Source organism: Rhineura floridana, chromosome 9 (assembly GCF_030035675.1).
Source record: "Rhineura floridana isolate rRhiFlo1 chromosome 9, rRhiFlo1.hap2, whole genome shotgun sequence".
In the NCBI taxonomy this organism is placed as follows: domain Eukaryota; kingdom Metazoa; phylum Chordata; class Lepidosauria; order Squamata; family Rhineuridae; genus Rhineura; species Rhineura floridana.
In genome coordinates this window covers 33343646-33363106 of record NC_084488.1, presented here as the reverse complement: position 1 = coordinate 33363106, position 19461 = coordinate 33343646, and the positions used below count along the sequence as shown (strand labels likewise).

Here is a 19461-nt window from a genome sequence, read left to right as displayed (position 1 = left end):
TTTGCCTTAGCAGCTGGTTCAGTCTCTGAAATAACTGAATTCATTGAAGCTATAGTGTGAGGTAGAGGTACAAGTATAGTAATGCTGGTTTTAGACAGAAGAGGTCCACATTCTTAAAGAACTGGACATTTTCATTGGAGAGTTTTGATGAGAAAATTCTGATGTTGAAACTGTCACTCTCCAGTTGTAATACCCGCTATTTAAATACCAAAGAAGCCAAACAATGAACTGTTCATTGTTCAGAATAAATTCCAGAATAAATGCTGGAAATATCTCTTTTCAAGGATTTGACTACAGCCTTTCAAAATTGTGAATCTACTTTATAATCCAATCCTGTTCACATTTATTCAGAAGATATTTATTACCTATGATGTTAAAATCAAGAAAATGTTTGTATACGGTCTTCTCTTTTTTGACACACACGTACTTTTTCTTTATACGTCACTCTTTCTATGACTATAGGCTTTAAATTAAAGCATTAATCATTTGAAATCACGTTATGAGTCCAATATTGTATAATTTAAATTAACAATGGGAAAATGTAAAGAGGCAGGACCAGTTTTGACTTTGGGTTGTGTCTCCTTTCTTTCTTATATTTTACTTGTTTGACAGGATCCAAGGTCAGGTCAAATGAGAGACAGTCTTCGAGCAGATAAGAGTTGACAGAAAATGTAGGCAAAGTAAATAATAATCTGCAACTGATGATAATGGAAATGTCACTGAACTAGGAAATTACTGTATGTGTGAAGGATGTTCCTCCTCTCCCACCCTCCGGTCTCCAATTCCAAATACTTCTAAAAAGTAAGATGCTATAGCATGGTAAAATGATAAATTTAGGGAGAAAACTATAGAAAGAATGAAATCATATTGTGGTTGGAAAAAATATCGCAGCCATTAACTGCTCCAACGATTACATCAACAGGCCTATCCATTTTAGATATTAGAAATAATAATAATAAATAATAAATTTAATTTTTGTGTCGCCTATCTGGCCGAAGCCACTCTAGGCGACGTACACATTAAAATGCAGTAAAATACAATGTAATACAAAATAAAATACAATGCAGTCAACACTAATGTAGCAGTATAAAACCATGTAGGGCAATCAATAACAATTATAAAACAATCACAGAAAAATTAGCCCACCCCGGAGATCCCAAAGGCCTGTCCAAAGAGCCAAGTTTTCAAAGCTCGGCGAAATGTATCCAGGGAAGGGGCATGGCGAAGATCGAACGGGAGGGAGTTCCAGAGAGTGGGGGCCGCCACTGAAAATGCCCTCTCTCTAGTCCCCACCAACCTAGCTGTTTTTGTTGGTGGGACTGAGAGAAGGCCTTGCGTGGCTGATCTAGTCGGGCGGCTTAATTGGTGGTACTGGAGGTGCTCCTTCAGGTAAACTGGACCGAAACCGTATAGGGATTTAAAGGTTAACACCAACACCTTGAATTGGGCCCGGAGAACAACTGGAAGCCAGTGTAGATGAAATAACACTGGTGTGATGTGATCATGGCGGCGGCTGTTTGTAAGCAAACGAGCCGCCGCATTCTGCACCAGTTGTAATTTCCAGACCGTTTTCAAGGGTAACCCCACGTAGAGCGCATTGCAGTAGTCTAATCAAGAGGTGACCAGGGCATGTACTACCAGTGGGAGCTGATGGACAGGGAGATAGGGTTGTAGCCTCTGTATGAGGTGCAGTTGATACCAAGCTGCCCGGCTCACTGCCAAAATCTGAGCCTCCATGGACAGCCTGGAATCAAGAACAACCCCGAGGCTACGGACCTGATCCCTCAGGGGTAGACTCACCCCATTAAGCTTCAGGTCAACAGCACCCAACCTTCCCCTGTCACCCACAAGTAGCACCTCGGTCTTATCAGGATTGAGCTTCAGAACTGTTAATGTCATTTCCAATCAGAAGACAGTTTCGTTTCAAAAGCAGTTAACACTTCAATCTGTTCATCCCTAGGAATTCTAACAAATTCAGAAATGCTACTGTTTTCTTGTGTTTCTACCTTCTTCGGCTGCAATCATATACATACCTAGGAATGGGAATGGGTGGACCTATTACAGTCCTCCTGTTGTCCCAATTCTACATGGGGGCAGAATGTTGTCCATCCTATCCCATTTTCACACAGATTTTAAATGGGAAATTATTTAAAATCTGTGCAGAAATGCTTTTTGTGAAGCACTGATCTAAAAACAACAGTGATGCCTCTGTACGTTGTGATTTTTTAAAAATCATTTTACAAAGTCCCAGAAGTCATCCAGTCACTCACAGCCTGGAGCAGCTAGTGGGTGGGTCTTCTTGCCACTGGACCCTTTGAATAGAATGAAGCAAGGCCCCCTGGGAGGACTTGATGACATTCCATCCCTCTCAGAGGTAACTGAATGGAAAAAGACACGGCTGTCCTCATGCATTCAGGATGTGGAGTAGAACCTTGAGCAATGTGTAATGTGGGGAGGGGGATCAGACAGGACGCCTCAGTGAGAGAATAGGGGTGTTATACATTCACAAGAATGTCCTTGATTCCAGCTGTGAAATGCTGGAGAGTTTGCTTATATCATGCTACATAATGAGTAATTTCAAACATAGTTCTACATCTAATCCTCTTGTGTTTTCTTTATATCCACATACCATTGTTACATTTTGTTCCCCAGTATTTCTAAGTACAGTGTCGTATTTCTAAGATTACAGTCATCACTGCATTATCAGACTTCCCGTTTCCCTCTCTTCAGTGTGGGTAATTTAAACGCTCTATCTTTAAAAATGAAATCTCCATATCAGGAAGCAAAATGGACAATGACAAAATGTCCTTAGTATCAGTTTCATTTCATTTCAGCCAGTGGTGGGGCCAGGAGGTATCATTATTGCAGTATCCAGTATAGAAGATCTGCTCCAATACTGTAGGAATTTCAAGAGAAGTTAAAATAATGGGGATAAAATTTGTTTGGCAAAGCATGAAAGTTGTACGTGTATCAAGAGTGAGGAACTTTTTTTCAGATCAAGGGCCTTATTCCCATCTGGGCAACCTTCCAGCGATCACCAGGGGAAAAAATCAATATTGCTGGATTCTTCCTTTTTAAAATATTTCTTCCATCACTTTGGGATTAGCACTGCTGTGCAAATCCAGCCAGATGGAGAACTGCTGCATGGATAGCTGCAGCCTGCGTAGGATGAAATTAAAATGAAAGTGTATGGGTGCAAAGAGCAAGGTGGGCAGTGGGGATTTATTTATTTATTTATTTATTTATTGTATTTATATACCGCCCCATAGCCGAAGCTCTCTGGATGGTTTCAGTACCTAAAACCAAATATACAAATTTAAAACACATCTTTTAAAAACAATTTAAAACACAATTTAAACATTTAAAACAATTTAAGAACACATGCTAAAATGCCTGGGAGAAAAGGAAAGTCTTGACCTGGCACCAAAAAGATAACAGTGATGGCTCAAGGCGCACCTCGTCAGACAGATCATTCCATAATTTGGGGGCCACCACTGAGAAGGCCCTCTCCCTTGTTGCCACCCTCCCAGCTTTCCTCGGAGGAGGCACCTGGAGGAGGGCCTTAGATGTTGAGCGTAGTGTACGGGTTGGTTCGTATCGGGAGAGGCGTTCCATCAGGTATTGTGGTCCCAAGCCATGTAAGGCTTTATAGGTTAAAACCAGCACCTTGAATCGAGCTCGGAAACATACAGGCAGCCAATGCAAGCGGGCCAGAATCAGTTTTTTATGTTCAGACCGTCTGGTCCCTGTTACCAATCTGGCTGCTGCATTTTGCACAAGCTGCAGTTTCTGAACCGTCTTCAAAGGCAGCCCCACGTAGAGTGTATTGCAGTAATCTAACTTGGAGGTTACCAGAGCATGGACAACTGAAGCCAGGTTATCCCTGTCCAGATAGGGGCACAGCTGGGCCACCAACCAAAGTTGGTAGAAGGCACTCCGTGCCACAGAGGCTACCTGAGCCTCAAGTGACAGAGATGGTTCTAGGAGAACCCCCAAGCTACAAATCTGCTCCTTCAGGGGGAGTGCAACCCCATCCAGGACAGGTTGGACATCCACCATCTGGTCAAAAAAACCACCCATTAGCAGCATCTCAGTCTTGTCTGGATTGAGCCTCAGTTGATTATAATAATAAAATAATAATAATAAAATTTTATTTTTGTGTCGCCTATCTGTCCGAGTTAACAGACACTCTAGGCGATGTACAACAATATAAAATACAGTATACATATCAAAAACAAACATAATCAATGAAGCTTCAGTAAAAACCGTAAAACTAATCCACCCCAATCTTATAGGCCTGCCTGAATAGCCAGGTCTTTAAGGCTTGGCGGAAACCTATCAGGGAGGCGGCATGTCGCAGGTCAAAAGGAAGGGAATTCCAGAGGGTGGGGGCCACGATAGAGAATGCCCTCTCTCTGGTCCGCACCAGCCTAGCTGTTTTAACCGGTGGGACCGAGAGAAGGTCTTGCGAGGCTGATCTCATCAGGCGGCACAATCGGTGATTCTGGAGGCGTTCCTTCAGATATACTGGGCCGAAACCGTATAGGGGTTTAAAGGTCAACACCAACACCTTGAATTGGGCCCGGTAGACAACTGGTAGCCAGTGAAGATCTATTAACACTGGAGTGATATGATCACGGCGACGGCTATGCGTAATCAAGCACGCCACCGCATTTTGTACCAGCTGTAACTTCTGGACCATTTTCAAGGGTAACCCCACGTAGAGCGCATTACAGTAGTCTAAGCGAGAGGAGACCAGGGCATGTATCACTCGTGGGAGCAGATGAAGAGGAAGGTAGGGTCGCAGCCTCTGTATCAGATGTAATTGATACCAAGCTGCCCGGCTCACTGCCAAGACCTGAGCCTCCATGGACAGCTGGGAGTCAAGGATGACCCCAAGGCCCTCATCCAGTCCATTCTTGCAGCCAGGCACCTGTTCAGTATATTGACAGCCTCACCTGAAGAAGATGAAAAGAAGTAGAGCTGTGTGTCATCAGCGTACTGATGCCAATGCACTCCAAAGTTCCGGATGACCGAACCCAACGGTTTCATGTAGATGTTGAACAGCATGGGGGACAGAACTGACCCCTGTGGAACCCCATACTGGAGAGTCCAGGGTGCTGAGCAATGTTCCCCAAGCACCACCTTCTGGAGGCGACCTGCCAAGTAGGAGCAGAACCACTGCAATGCAGTACCTCCCACTCCGAACTCAGCCAGTCTCCCCAGAAGGATAACATGGCCGATGGTATCGAAAGCCACTGAGAGATCAAGGAGAATCAACAGAGTCACACTCCCCTTGTCTCTCTCCCGACAAAGGTCATCATACAGGGTCACCAAGGCTGTTTCCATGCCAAAACCAGGCCTGAAACCTGACTGAAATGGATCCAGATAATCGGTGTCATCCAAGAATGTCTGGAGCTGGCCCGCAACCACTCATTCAAGGACCTTGCCCAGGAATGGAACATTTGCCACAGGCCTATAGTTATTAAGATTTTCTGGGTCTGGGGAGGGTCTCTTCAGGAGTGGTCTCACTACTGCCTCTTTCAGGCAGCCAGGGACCACCCCCTCTCATAGAGAAGCATTTATCACTTCCCTGGCCCAGCCGGCTGTTCCATCCCTGCTAGCTTTTATTAGCCAAGAAGGGCAAGGATCCAGCACAGAAGTGGTTGCACTAACCTGTCCAAGCACCTTGTCAACGTCCTCAAGCTGTACCAACTGAAACTCATCCAAGAAATCAGGACAAGGCTGTGCCCTGGATACCTCGCTTGATTCACCTGCTATAACACTGGAGTCTAAGTCCTGGCAGATGCTAAAGATTTTATCCTGGAAGTGCCTAGCAAATTCATTACAGCGGGCCTCAGATGGTTCTACCATGTCCCTGGGGCCAGAGTGTAACAGCCCCTGGACAATTCAGAAGAGCTCCTCTGGGCGGCAGATTGATGATTTGATAGTGGCAGCAAAATATTGTTTTTTTGCTGCCCTCACTGCCCCTAAATACAGCTTACCATAGGCACTTACCAGTGTATAATTGCATCCACTAGGAGTTCATCTCCATCTGCACTCAAGCCGTCTCCTATATTGTTTCATCGCTCTCAGCTCTGGGGTATACCATGGAGCCGTACGAGCTCTACACAGGAGAGGGCGCTCAGGAGCAATCATGTCAACCACCCGGGTCATTTCTGTATTCCACAGTTCAACCAGGGTTTTGACAGGAGCACCAGCCCTATCAGCCGGAAAACTCCCCAGAGCCCTTTGGAAACCATCCGGATCCATTAGTCTCTGGGGGCGGACCAACTTAATAGGTCCCGAACCCTTGCAGAGGGGAAAAGCCACTGTAAGTCTAAACTTCAGCAAGCAGTGATCTGTCCATGACAGAGGGACTGATGTAAGGCCCCCCACATTCAGATCACCAACTCCATGTCCAGTTGCAAAAACCAAATCTAGAGTATGCCCTGCTGCATGTGTTGGGCCAATGGCATATTGGGACAGTTCCATGGTTGTCATGGAGACCATGAAATCCTGAGCCGCCATGGATAAGGTGGCCTCGGCATGCATGTTGACATCCCCCAGAACCAACAGTCTGGGGGATCTCAACAGTACACCCAAGACTACCTCCGTCAGCTCAGCTAGTGAGTCTGTTGGGCAGCGGGGTGGGCGGTACACCAACAGAATCCCCAGTCTGTCCCGCTGACCCAACATAAGGTGCAAACACTCCAGACCAGTAGTCACATGAACAGGGTGCTTGCAGAGGGAGATGGAGCTCCTATAGACCACAGCAACTCCCCCTCCCCGACCCTCAAGTCTACCCTGATGCTGAACCAGGTACCCTGGTGGGCATAGGTGGGAGAGAGTGACTCTGCCCTGCTCACTCACCCAGGTATCGGTTATACATGCCAGATCGGCTGTCTCATCCACAATTAAATCATGAATGAGGGAGATCTTATTATGCACCGATCTGGCATTTAGAAGCAGCATCCGGAGGCCTGAGAGCTGGCTGACAGGGCAACCAACAAACCTGTGGGTGTGGGGAGGACCGGAACAAGGCACAGTCGTTAAGTGCCTGGGCCGTGTTCCCTTTACCTGGCAAGTCCTCCTCACAATGCCATATCTCCCTCTACCCATCACTACACTAATTGTGGGGCCCTCAAATCTCCCTACTTGGCTCTGAGTCCTCTCTCCCAGGCACATAACTCAAGACCCAGCAGGAGGCACCTCACCCAGCCAGCTTATGTATCCCCTCCGGAGAAGGGACAGGTGGAAGAAATCAGCAACAGCTGGCTGAGTACCCGGGGCCTGGGCCTGCAAGGTGTGACACCTGCCAAGCAGAAGTCCAACAGGGAGAGGGTGGTGGTGGTAGTCGAGCAGAAGCAGCAGCAGGAGCAGCAAGCAAGCAGGCAGGCAGGCTGGCAGACAGCAGCAGCAGCAACGGCTCTCCTTAGACTTTGTCCAATGTCCAGCCTAGTGACTATATTCTCAATGATTCCAGATCACATTGTATTGGAATGACAACACTTTTGTGTACACAAAAGTCTTTAATACCATTAAATGGGTCTTATGCTGTAATTAAGTGTTCCCCCCCAAAATTAACATATCAGGTAAGTACTGTTGGTTTGCACTCTCATCAGTGAATGATAGCTTAACTTAATGTTCAGCAACAGGGATAATAGGCCTATAAACTCTGCAAAAGTGATATTAAAATAAGAGATGTACTCTGGATAGCTCAGTATCTGCGTTAAGTATTGTCATTTCCTTTCTGCAGTCAAAATGAAATTGTCAAAATGTTTGTCAAAATTCTCTGCTATTGCACTTTCTTCCATTCTCAAATGCCCAGTTGGATTCATTTCCCAAGGTACATCTCTGCTCTGATATCCATCAAATACCTATGATGTTCTGTTAGTTGCTATAAACTCAGTTTAGAGTGTTTTAGGAAATCTCAGTGAGGAGTTTTTCTGCTTACATAATCTCACTTGGGAAAAGAGAGCCTGATTAACAAGGCATTCTTGCACATTAGCAGATGTGGGAATTCACAATCTCCGTGTTCATCAAATGTATTCTGGTGGGATATGAGACCAGGTGTCAGGGAACACCTATCTAAGGAATCATGACCTCTTACTAAAAGTAACAAGAATAACCTTTATAATATACCTTGTTTTACCTGAATTTCCAAATTCACAGATTAAAAGAAACCCATAATTCTTTTACTCCAGTATCCTGCCTGACAGATAGAACAAGCAGTGGGTACGTATGGAATAAACAACTTCATGTGGTTTGCTTTACTTCCTTGTTTGAAGAAACTCATGTGGGGTTATTTCTCTGTAGATGTTTTTGACAGTGACTGTCCTCTGTTTATGACCCAGTGAGGCCTGACTTGCTTTGATCTGTGAATTTCAGTGACTGGATGTGAAGGGTGTGTGTCAGATTTGGACAAATCCTGAGGTGAAGCAGGATGCCTTGGAGAGATTTAGGGTTGTCAGAGGTGAGATCTTTCTGGAGTAGCACTAGTCAAAACAGGGACTTACGAAGCACTTTGTGGCACCTCGACCTTGGTGATCGAAATATCAGAATAGTGCTACAGACAAGTGTCTGCTGAAACTGAAAGGAATGTCTCTAAGCTTACAGTGATGGCAAAACACCAGAATGGGATAATGGGGGAAGGGAGAACAAACACCAGTGTGGGGAGAAGACATAGAGGAAGAGCTGTGTTGTGACTGACAGGTTTAGCTTGTAATCAGAGGGAATGATTTTACCAGTGCTTTCTAATCCCAGTGCCTTGGGGAGAAGAAGCAGTTTTGCAAGAGTTAAACTCATGTCTCTAAGCTTATAGAAAATCAAAGAATCAGTCTTATATGTGGTTGTCTGGGCTGATTCATGCAGACTTGTTGGAGATGTAAGCTACCATAATGTTGCTTCTCCACTGTGGCCCCTTAAAGGCAGCTGTATTTGATAACACTGCTGCAAGCTCGACATGAGCACAATAGCACTCTCTCGTTAGTCATCTCTAGCTACTCGTATTCTGAGGTACTCTGGGGTGGGGTTGGGAGAAAAAGAGAGAAAGCTCCTTTATGATGGACAGGTTTAGCTTCTAATCAGAGGGAATGATTTTAACCAGTAGCAAATGGTGTGGTGGGACAGCGAAGCTCACCTGACCTCCTGACGGCTGAGTCACTGTGGCTTACTATTAAGGAGAAGGGGTGGGGAAGTTCCCATGGTGCAAATGCACGAGCAGGAGCACCAGATTGGCTCCACCACTGTGTTTGCACTGAGCCAACCTCCCTAAACCCCCCTTATTCTTCCTGATAACCAGCAGTGATTCAGTTGTAGGCAGGTCAGGTGAATGTTGATGCCCCACCATGCCATCCTCTACGGATTTTAAGTTGGAAAGCAAAACTCTTTTAGTTCTTTTAACTCCAAAGTCAACTTTAAAGGTGCTGAGCACAAATGTCCCTATATCTCTTTGTGTACAATTTGGCATATTTCTTACTCAGGGGCACCTCTCTCATGTTTTTAATTTTCAGACCCAAAACTTAGTTCCATGACTGTAGGCTGAATGTGTGCTACAGATACCAGGTTACATACTTGGATTCTGGGATAAAGAAGCAAAGGCCTGTTCCCCATTTCTGAGAAATTCAAGACAGCCCCACACCTTAACGGAAGCTAGGGATGGGAGCTGTTGGCTGGTCCCAGTTTGAAAGCATTCAATCGACCTAACAAGCTGCTATCGATTTGAACTCACTCTATATCCTCTAGCCACTGCTTTTACCCATCCTTTTTTTCCCTTGCAAAAAATATTGATATTAATATCGATATTTTAAAAGGATGTATTGATATTTTGAAAGGAAATATACATAAATGCAATATTGATAGAGGTGGATTTTTTTTAAAAAAAAAGAAAGAAAGAAAATAGCCACTACATAAAAGTCTGATCCACAGTGATAGAGAATAAGCAAATTAATGTAGCAAATCATTCAGAACCAAATCTGAACTTGGTAGAATTCTAGCACATCCCTAGCTGAAATACATAGGTTCCTGGGTAAATAGAGAGCAGAAGTAAAGAGGAACATGGCAGTCTTTAATTTAGCAAAGCCAGGAATGACCTTTGGTTGGTATACTAGAAATGGGGAACAGCTGTTGCTTCTTTATCCCAGAATCCTAGGTGTGTAACTTGATATCTGTAGCACCTGGTAGGGACATACTCAGTTTGCAATCTCCATCCTGTAACTGACCGTATGGCTACTATATCAGCCTAATGACTGTCCTTTGCTTTTCATTTTTCCTCATCCCCTGCTTTGTGTAACATCTCACCTAATGAAGAGTTCTGGAGAACTCAAAAGCTTGCCACAGTTTTATGATATTTTGGTTAGTCCTAATAAAGGTATTACCCAACTGTGCATTTTGGTTATTTTATTTTGGTCTAGGAAGAAGCTCTATGATGTAGGAAATCTAACTTGGGCTTGTAAAGAGTTACAGACATCAGATTGTGTTGTTCTCCAAAACAAAGGCGATTAAAGGAAAAATATTTAAGTGGCATGTAAGCAACCCTGTTTCACGAAGTCATTTCATCTTTAATGGCGCAGGCTAGACTTCTACTGTAAAACCTGCACACACAAAAGGTTTTAGCTTTTAACTTTATTTGGTTTCTGTTTGTTATTATCAAAACCTTGGAAAAAACAAGAGCGTTTGAGGGATCATGGACATGTAGATTTTAGATCTCTGGGCATCCGTTATTAAACCCACATTCAGATGGAAGCTCCCTCCATTGCCTCATTTAGGCCCCATCTGCACTATATATTTAAAGTAGTATCATACCTCTTTAAACAGTCATGGCGTCCCCCAAAGTATCCTAGGAACTATAGTCTGTTAAGGATTCCCCATTCCCTCATACAATTCCCATAATTCCCTGGGAATAGATACCGAAAACACTCTGGGAATTGTAGCTCTGTGAGGGGAATAGGGGTCTCCTAACAACTCTCAGCACCCTTAATTCTGTGGGAGAAGCTATAACTATTTAAAGTGGTATGATACTGCTTTAAATGTAAGGTGAAGATGGGGCCTTAGTTCTGCATTGTTAGGGTTGCCATATTGCCCAGTTAGCTGGGTTTTATCTGGATTCCAGCCATGGTACCCAGTGCCCACTTAGGTGGCCCGGATTCAAATGTTTCATTTTTTTTAAAAAAAGCAAGACTTTGTGGATCCAGAGATACAAGACAAAATGTGGAGGAAGTTTTCTGCCCATTTTGTGAGAAATCGGACTATTCTAGGGATGGAATCATAGAATAGTAGAGTTGGAAGGGGCCTATAAGGCCATCAAGTCCAACCCCCTGCTCAATGCAGGAATCCAAATCAAAGCATTCACAACAGATGGCTGTCCAGCTGCCTCTTGAATGCCTCCAGTGTCGGAAAGCCCACTACCTCTCTAGGTAATTGGTTCCATTGTCATATGGCTCTAACAGTTAGGAAGTTTTTCCTGATGTCCAGTTGAAATCTGGCTTCCTGCAACTTGAGCCCATTATTCCATGTCTTGCACTCTGGGATGATCGAGAAGAGATCCCGGCCCTCCTCTATGTGACAACCTTTCATGTATTTGAAGAGTGCTATCATATCTCCCCTCAGTCTTCTTTTCTCCAGGCTAAACATGCCCAGTTCTTTCAGTCTCTCCTCATAGGGCTTTGTTTCTAGGCCCCAACCATCCTTGTTGCTCTCCTCTGAACCCATCCCAGTTTGTCGGCATCCTTCTTGAAGTGCGGAGACCAGAACTGGATGCAGTATTCAAGATGAGGCCTAACCAGTGCTGAATAGAGGGGAACTAATACTTCACACGATTTGGAAACTATACTTCTGTTAATGCAGACTAATATAGTGTTTGCCTTTTTTGTAGCCACATTACACTGTTGACTCATATTCAGCTTGTGATCAATGACAATTCCAAGATCCTTCTCACATGTCATATTGCTGAGCCAAGTATCCCCCACCTTATAACTGTGCATTTGGTTTCTTTTTCCTAAGTGTAGAACTTTGCATTTATCCCTGTTGAATTTCATTCTTTTGTTTTCAGCCCAATGCTCCAGCCTATCAAGGTCCTTTTGAATTTTCTTTCTTCCACGGTATTAGCTATGCCCCCCAATTTTGTATCATCTGCAAATTTGATAAGCATGCTCTGTACCTCCTCATCCAAGAAAGATCTGTTAATTTCGGTTTTTTTAGTTTCTCATTTTTATAATGTTAAATTCAGTTCTCTACATTTCTGCAGCAATCTGCGAATTGTTTTTTTAAAAATCCTAATGAAAATTCTCCACCATTTTAGTGGAAATTTCTCCATATAAACACATTTTTGTACGTAGTTTTGACATTTTTACAAGCCATTTCTCATCACATCATGCCTTTTTGCATGTTATTTTCACTCATATATTCATTTTTATGCACACTTTCCTCTAATTTTTTAATAATTTTTTATAAATATTGTTTAGTTGGCAAACTGCATCCCAAAATCTTAATAAATGTGAATTTCGAAGGATGGCTGTTTCGGTTCTTATATTGTTTCAGAAAGTGCAAATGTGATAAATTCTGCTTCAAATGCGAACTGAATTGAAATTCTCACCCATCCCTAGCCTTTTCCCACCTTCTATGGTTGGTAGCCAATGAAGGTCACCATGGCTGTCCTTGGAAAATCAAGAATTTTAGCCTGCCTGCCTGCTGCATATGCAGAATCTAGCTGTTTAGAAAATGGCACATGCTCACTTGAACAACACATGCAGCTCCACCCCTTACCCATAGACTTTCTGGATGCATCAGCAAGGAGAAGCAGCCTTCATTTCAATTGCCTCTGTGTCTCAGGCAGAGCTTGGAAGATTACTTTATAAAAGGAATAAATTAATTTATTACTTTACCATTACTCAAAAGTAATCACTGCAATTACAGTTAACTTACTTAAGTGCTGACCTTGGCTGCTGCACACCTAAACTGCCTAAAACAACATTAAAAATACACACACACAGAGGTAGTAGAATAATTATTTTTATCCATAAGATAGCAGTGGTGGTCTCTCCACTGGTAAGAGAAGCAGGGAGGGAAGCAGAGGCCATCGCTCAGATCTTTGCATGTCAAACCAAGTGCAACACACACACACACTCAGCCAGCAAGCATCATCTCTCTTACTCAACCACCTCCTGGACTCTGCCCTGCTACTAACTATTAAAGCACACCCACCCAAGCAAACATTTTCCCTCAGGGTGCAAAAAAATTAAAACACTGCAAATGCAGTGAAGTAGCCAGGGAGGGCGGTGGAGGCCTCTTCGCATGCCAAGAGAAAACACAGTATTCACACACACACACATTTTGTTGTCTTTCCCCCCCACAGTTCTTTATCGCCATTCTGCTGCTGCCTCCTTCTCCTCCTTCATCCATATCCTTGCTCTTTGGCTCCTTTCTCCCTCCATTACATTCTTCTCCACCACCATCCATTTTTAAAAACAATTTTTTCTCTCCACTCCACCCATCTCACTCTCCACCTCCTCAACCCACAGAGCACGAGGGAAGAGTAATGCTGTGCAGAAGCCCAGTTTGAGGCACATGATTTTCATCCACAAATCAGAGGAGCAGAAGACTTCCCCTGCTTCCCCCCCCCCAAGTAATGCCCAAAAGGAATGCTGGAAACATTACAGTTACTCCTCAATCTAATAAAATTACTCCTTGTTCTATTACAATCAATTGTAAAGAAATTACCCACTCGTTTCTCAAAAAAGTAATAAATTTCAAGTAATTCTTTTTTGTAACAAATTACTTCCAAGTTCTGGTCTCAGGGTATGTGTCTTAAGTGGTGAATACAATTTGGGGGTCTGCCTGCCATCATGGAGAATGGAATAAAGGGGTTTGAATCCACCAAACGTTCCCTCCCCGAACAAATACAAATATAAAAGCAAGCCTCTCTGTAGAAAAGACTGTGGTATTGGTATTTGCATGTTTAGGCCCTGCCCCCACCCTGTTAATAGGTGCTTACTCCCAAGTAAAGTTGCATTGGCATGCAGCCTCATTCATCCTGTTGCTCGGCAGAGCCTCTATTTGAAAATTCAGAAAAGGCTAAAAAGTATTTTTTAAAAATACATTTCCTTCTTAAAAATGACTGGCAGGCATCGCCCCACCAAAGATCACCCTACTTCATTTCCTCTCCAGGAATGGATGGATGTGTATGTGTGTGTGTCTTACTAAGTCTGTCTAGTTGAGTGGTATTCAGTCTTTTTGGCAAGTATGCCAAAGTCAGGTCCATCCATGTTGTACTCTAAATTCCTGAGAGGATGGAGGTAGCAAAAGTAGTGGAGCTGTCTAGCGGGAAAAAACATAGATATATACACATACTGAATATATATTCAGTGCAGTTGGGGGTGTAGCCTTTCTCTCCCTTAAGACCAATGGAAATGGAACAATCCACCCCACAATCACCAGCTTGGGAAAAGTTATTTGCTTACTATGTGGTATATTTTGCTGTTGGTGCTACATGTCGTCCCCCCCCCGACAGTGGCTGAAATCTGTTATTCCTAATGCCATATTAATAGAGGCAAGCTTAGAATTTAGTGCTGTAGAATGCACTCAGCGCATATTTAGAAGATCCATTTTTATTACTATTTCACATATTCAAAGCCCAATTATTGTTTGTGTAAGGACTGGGGAGAATTTCCTTTATTTAAAATTTGAAAATGATGCATGTGTACCTATCTTCTTTTGTACAGCCCAATTTCAAATGTATATTTTGCTATGTCAACCACTTTGGGAACTTTTTGTTGAAAAGCAGAATATAAATATTTTTACTACTACCGCACTGCTATTTTTGGCAAGACTGCACATACATTGTATACTCAAAGTACTCTGAGGTTCAGGCAAACCTTGCTGCCTGATTCTTCTAGTGGCATATTAAATACTCTATAAAGATAGAATACATCATTCCTGTTTACTTGCTGATCTTCAGTTTACTGCCCAACATAAGCATCAGCTTGAGTGTCTTCAGGTACTTCAAACTTATGCAGGAGTATAGTCTGGTGTTGGAAGGAATTGTATGACAGCACTGCTTGCTTTGAAGCTAATTAGATAAGATTATTGACTGAACTGATAATATTGAAATCTTGATTTCTATCTGCGTTACATTTCATATTTCCTAATTGTGGTTAAGACAACCTCTAGGTCACAATATTGCTTTTAATTGACTGATTGTATATTTTTATTATTTTTGTAAGCTGCCCTGAGGACAGGATATAAATCCTCTAAATAAATAAATATTGCAAAGTGTTGGAAACTAGAGTCTAGGCATTTAAGGCTAAAAATGTAAGTTTTCTTTAAAAAGATTCCTCACATCCTCCCCCAGTTTTTGGTGATAATTACTAGGCACAAAAACAGAACAACTGGATAATGCAACCATTAATATGCTCAATTTGCATAATTAACAAATAATTTGCATGATATGCAAAATAGGCTGGCCAGATTTGTGGGACTGGAATATGGCAACCCTATGCACTGTGAAATCAGAAGCACTGAGAAAGGAACCTCGAGGAAGAGGTACTAATTAACAAGGATGGAAGCTTTGTTAGTTTGGGATGGTGTCATATGTGCTGTTCCAACTTGACCCCACTCTGCCATTTAGACTAGGGACAATGAGCCTGAAAAATGGCACACAGTATCATATGGGGGTATTCACATGTTATCATATACCTGTGTACAAGTTGTCTGTACCTGTGTTCATCTGTTCATGACAAAGAGTCTACACATGTTGATTTTAACAATCGACATGTGTAGCTGTTTCTTGAGGAAAGAGGTGTTTGCCCATGTTTTGATCTGTCCCTGCATGCTCTCCAAGTGGCTTTGATCGTGTACAGTTTTCTATGGTGTTCAAGAATCAAGTGTTCTACCTTTTAAACAGACACTATGTTGTTATTTTCCAGGGCAACCTTATATACCTGTCAAGTATGAAGTAAGCCTCACTGAATTTTCAGGTGAGTATGTATGAACAGATGAGCCTTCCATTTTGCATTTCCCCCTATTTAATAAAATATATTTTGACATGATTAATTGCACCATGCAACACAGCCCATTCTTCACATTTGTGAAATGACAATTAGGTTTGCTATGATATCTATCAGATTGGTTAGGCCATAAAGATGTCCCCTTCCTTGGTATTTGGGATTTCTATGTTCAGGTTCTGTCCTGAAGAAATGTAACTAGTTGTATTTATTTAATCCATCCATTTAATGAGGAAAGGAATTCATCATAGGATGTTACACTTAAAGATCTCTCCTGGTACTCCAGGGGTTTATCCACACAGGAACATACCTTCGTACTAAATATTCTGCTTTTACTGTTGTGATAGATTTGCAAGGTCCACATTTGGTAGGTTTAAATCCACTGTTTCCATTCACACTAGTAGGCATTCCTCTGTGAAGGATCATTGTCACTGTGTCCTTGTGGCTCCACCCTCTAATTTTACATGTTTACTCCCTCCAGTTCAAAGCTGAAGCTGGGAGAGCGCCTGGGTGTGAAATTGACAAGAAAAAATGAAACTGACCAAGAAAAAACACTGTTGAGAGCAAATATTGAACCTGTCTGGGCAAAACAGCTGGCCAAGGGCCTGACCATGGAGCAGAGAGCTAATACTTTGCTTAGCTACTGCCTCATCATCAAAAGCTTCAAGAGATATGGGGTCAATGAAAAATTAGCACATTTGTGTTGACTTTGATCCACTAACTGCCAGAAGGAAGCAGCTGTTGTTAGATTCTCAATGGACTGAATATTCCAGATGCCCCAAAGTGGTCTAAGATGCACATCTTTATCCAGTGCTGCTTGAACATTTTGAGCTTGAGTTCCCCCTCCCCAGCTCACTTCCCCTTCTGCCCCCACACAACCCAGTCAGCATCAGCCATCTTGTTCTATGCCAAATTGCAAAGAGATTCTTTCCTGCCTGCAGTCACTGCCTGCTACACAATTTGCTGCCATGTGCAAAGATCTGTGCTTTGGGAACTAATCTAACACCGTCATTAGAAAGAGGAACATAGACCAAGAGATCTCTTATACTTTCTATAACCACACAGGGGAAAGCATCTTTAGAACAAAGCAGCATCTTTTTCCAAATTAGATTGGGATTTTGGGGCATGTGGAGGAGCAGTCACTCTGACAAATCTAATGTGAATCAATGAGGAAAGCATCCTCAGCTAGCACACATTCAATCCACCCGTCTACCTTGGCTGGTTAGGGCATGAAGCCTCACCTGTCTGACAACTATCTTCCCCTAGAACTTTTGGCACCTCCTTTCCCACATCTCCCTGCTTTAATAATGCTTCAGTTTGTAGATGGACACAATTCTTTCTTACTATGCCAGATCATCTATTTTTAGACAGATGATGCATGACATACATTAGCATAACATTGGTGTTCAAAGCACAGATTTACTGCCACATCCCAAGCCTTGCCAGCTCATGTCGGCCAGGGCAGAGGGTGGAGGAGGCATCTTTTTGCTTCCATTTTCACTATGCCAACTCCAGACAATCATAACTAGGGATGGGGGAGAAATTAAATGCATTTCACATTTTGAGGTGTACCTACCTAATCTGCACTTTCTGAAGCAATACATGAACCAAAACTGCAATACAGCTCTCAGCCAAGTAATATGTGCAAAAACGAATATACTAGGTTAAAGGGTGTATATTCATGAAAACAACATACAGAGGTGCATTATATTAAGGAAAATATAAATATTAGGGAAATATGCTTGCAAAAATGTGTCTTTTTAGGCAAAATGTGTATATTAGGAGAAATCAACACAAAAATGTGGATAAGTTTCCATGAAAATATTTTTTTTTAAAAAAACCACAAACTTTTTGTGGAAATGTGGAGAATGCAACTTAAGACTGGAAAAATGAGAAACAAAGCATAAACCAAATGGACAGATTTGCCCATTCCTAATCATAATTGAGGCGCCTGAGGATTGGTTGGCTCAGGGGATCCATGGGGTTTCGGATCTAGCGCTGCCAGTGGCTCCAAAGCCACCAGCACCATGTTATGATGCCAAAACAGCCCATTTCGGGGCATTCTTCCTGCTACCATCACTGACAGTAACTTTCCATCCTCTGAGGACACAGCTTGGGACACTGCCAGGGCAGAGCAATTCCCAGCAGTGCTTCTCTGCCTGTGGAAAGACTCTAATGTGCCACCCCTATATTCTCCAGTCCCAGCGCTGTGTGTGTGTGTATGTAGGATTGTTCTCTAAGTTGGTAAACCCAGTGGAACTTCCTCTGAGAAGACATGGATAGGATCTCACTATTGATTGTGGTAACCTATAGTTATTGTAGGCTTTTATCTCAAAACCTGTAAAAATACTGTCTACAATCCAACATGGAGTTAGAAGTTTAGTGACAAGGGGTAAATTGATTAGTTCAGGAACTTCTCTTTGAACTGGAATCAGTTTCTGCCTGATTTTATGCAGCTCCCAGAACTATCTGACTCTCCTGTTTCTTTCCTGCCCCATTTTTATGTTATGCACATTCCACGTTCTTCTGTAAAAAGAGAAAGAAATGAAGCAATCTCTGCATTCTGGTGAAAAAACAAAGATCTCTCCAATATTGCTAATTTCACAGAACAGTATTAACATTTAGTATTACTAAATAAGGAACCCTTACTTTAAAAAACTTCCACAATCTTAAGCCCTCCCACCTCTGGCTATGCATCCCACAATATATTGGCATGCAGCCCCCAATAGATCATCTCCAAGAGAATGTGTCCCTTGGCAGAAAAAATGTTCTCGTTCCCTCTAGTATTGGAATGGGTCATTCAATAAGAATGTTTCTACAGAGATCTTACTGTTTTAAGTAACATAGGATCTGATATGATCAATCAACTGGATGTCTATGATAAAATGGATTGCAGCTATTTTTTACTATTATGAAAAGCTGGCTTTTCCTTTTGTTTTTCTGGTTTACATGCTTAGTAAGCTTGTAAGTTTAAAAAGCACCATGTGGCTAAAATAATTACAGATAATCTGTTTGTTCAGATCAAACAGTAAGTATAATAAAATCTTTTCAAAGCACATCTGTAAACATCAAATATAATAGTTACCATTTGATAAATTATGTGCCTGGGATTTTTATTTTTCATCTTTTCTGAATTGTAAGAAGGAATACTGTATTATAAAAATATTTGTCAAATAAATAATATTCATAATATTTTAGAAAAAGAAAAAAGTCACATTAGCAAGCTTGGCTATAAAGTGAACAATGTGTGGTCCTATATATGCCTGCTAAAAGCCCCTTTGAGTTCAATGGGACTTATTCTGAGGTAAGTGTTTATAGGATTGCAGCCTAAGATTACCAGGTTAGTTGTGAAAACTGTTTGCCCTCTCCTTAACATTGGATTGGATCTAGATCTAGTAATCCTTAGAGTAGACCAGAGGTGAGGAATCTTTGGCCCTCCAGTTGTTGTTGGACTACAACT

At 42.4% G+C, this 19461-nt stretch overlaps 1 long non-coding RNA gene across 2 annotated transcripts in view; it reads left to right on the top strand.

Annotated features, from left to right (window-relative positions):
• The window catches only part of LOC133364190 (uncharacterized), a 57217-nt gene that overhangs the window by 24983 nt on the left and 12773 nt on the right, over positions 1-19461 (top strand). For both annotated transcript variants that reach the window (XR_009757871.1, XR_009757872.1), the window contains exon 2: positions 15924-15974. This is a non-coding gene — a long non-coding RNA (uncharacterized LOC133364190). The remainder of the gene's footprint in view (positions 1-15923; positions 15975-19461) is intronic.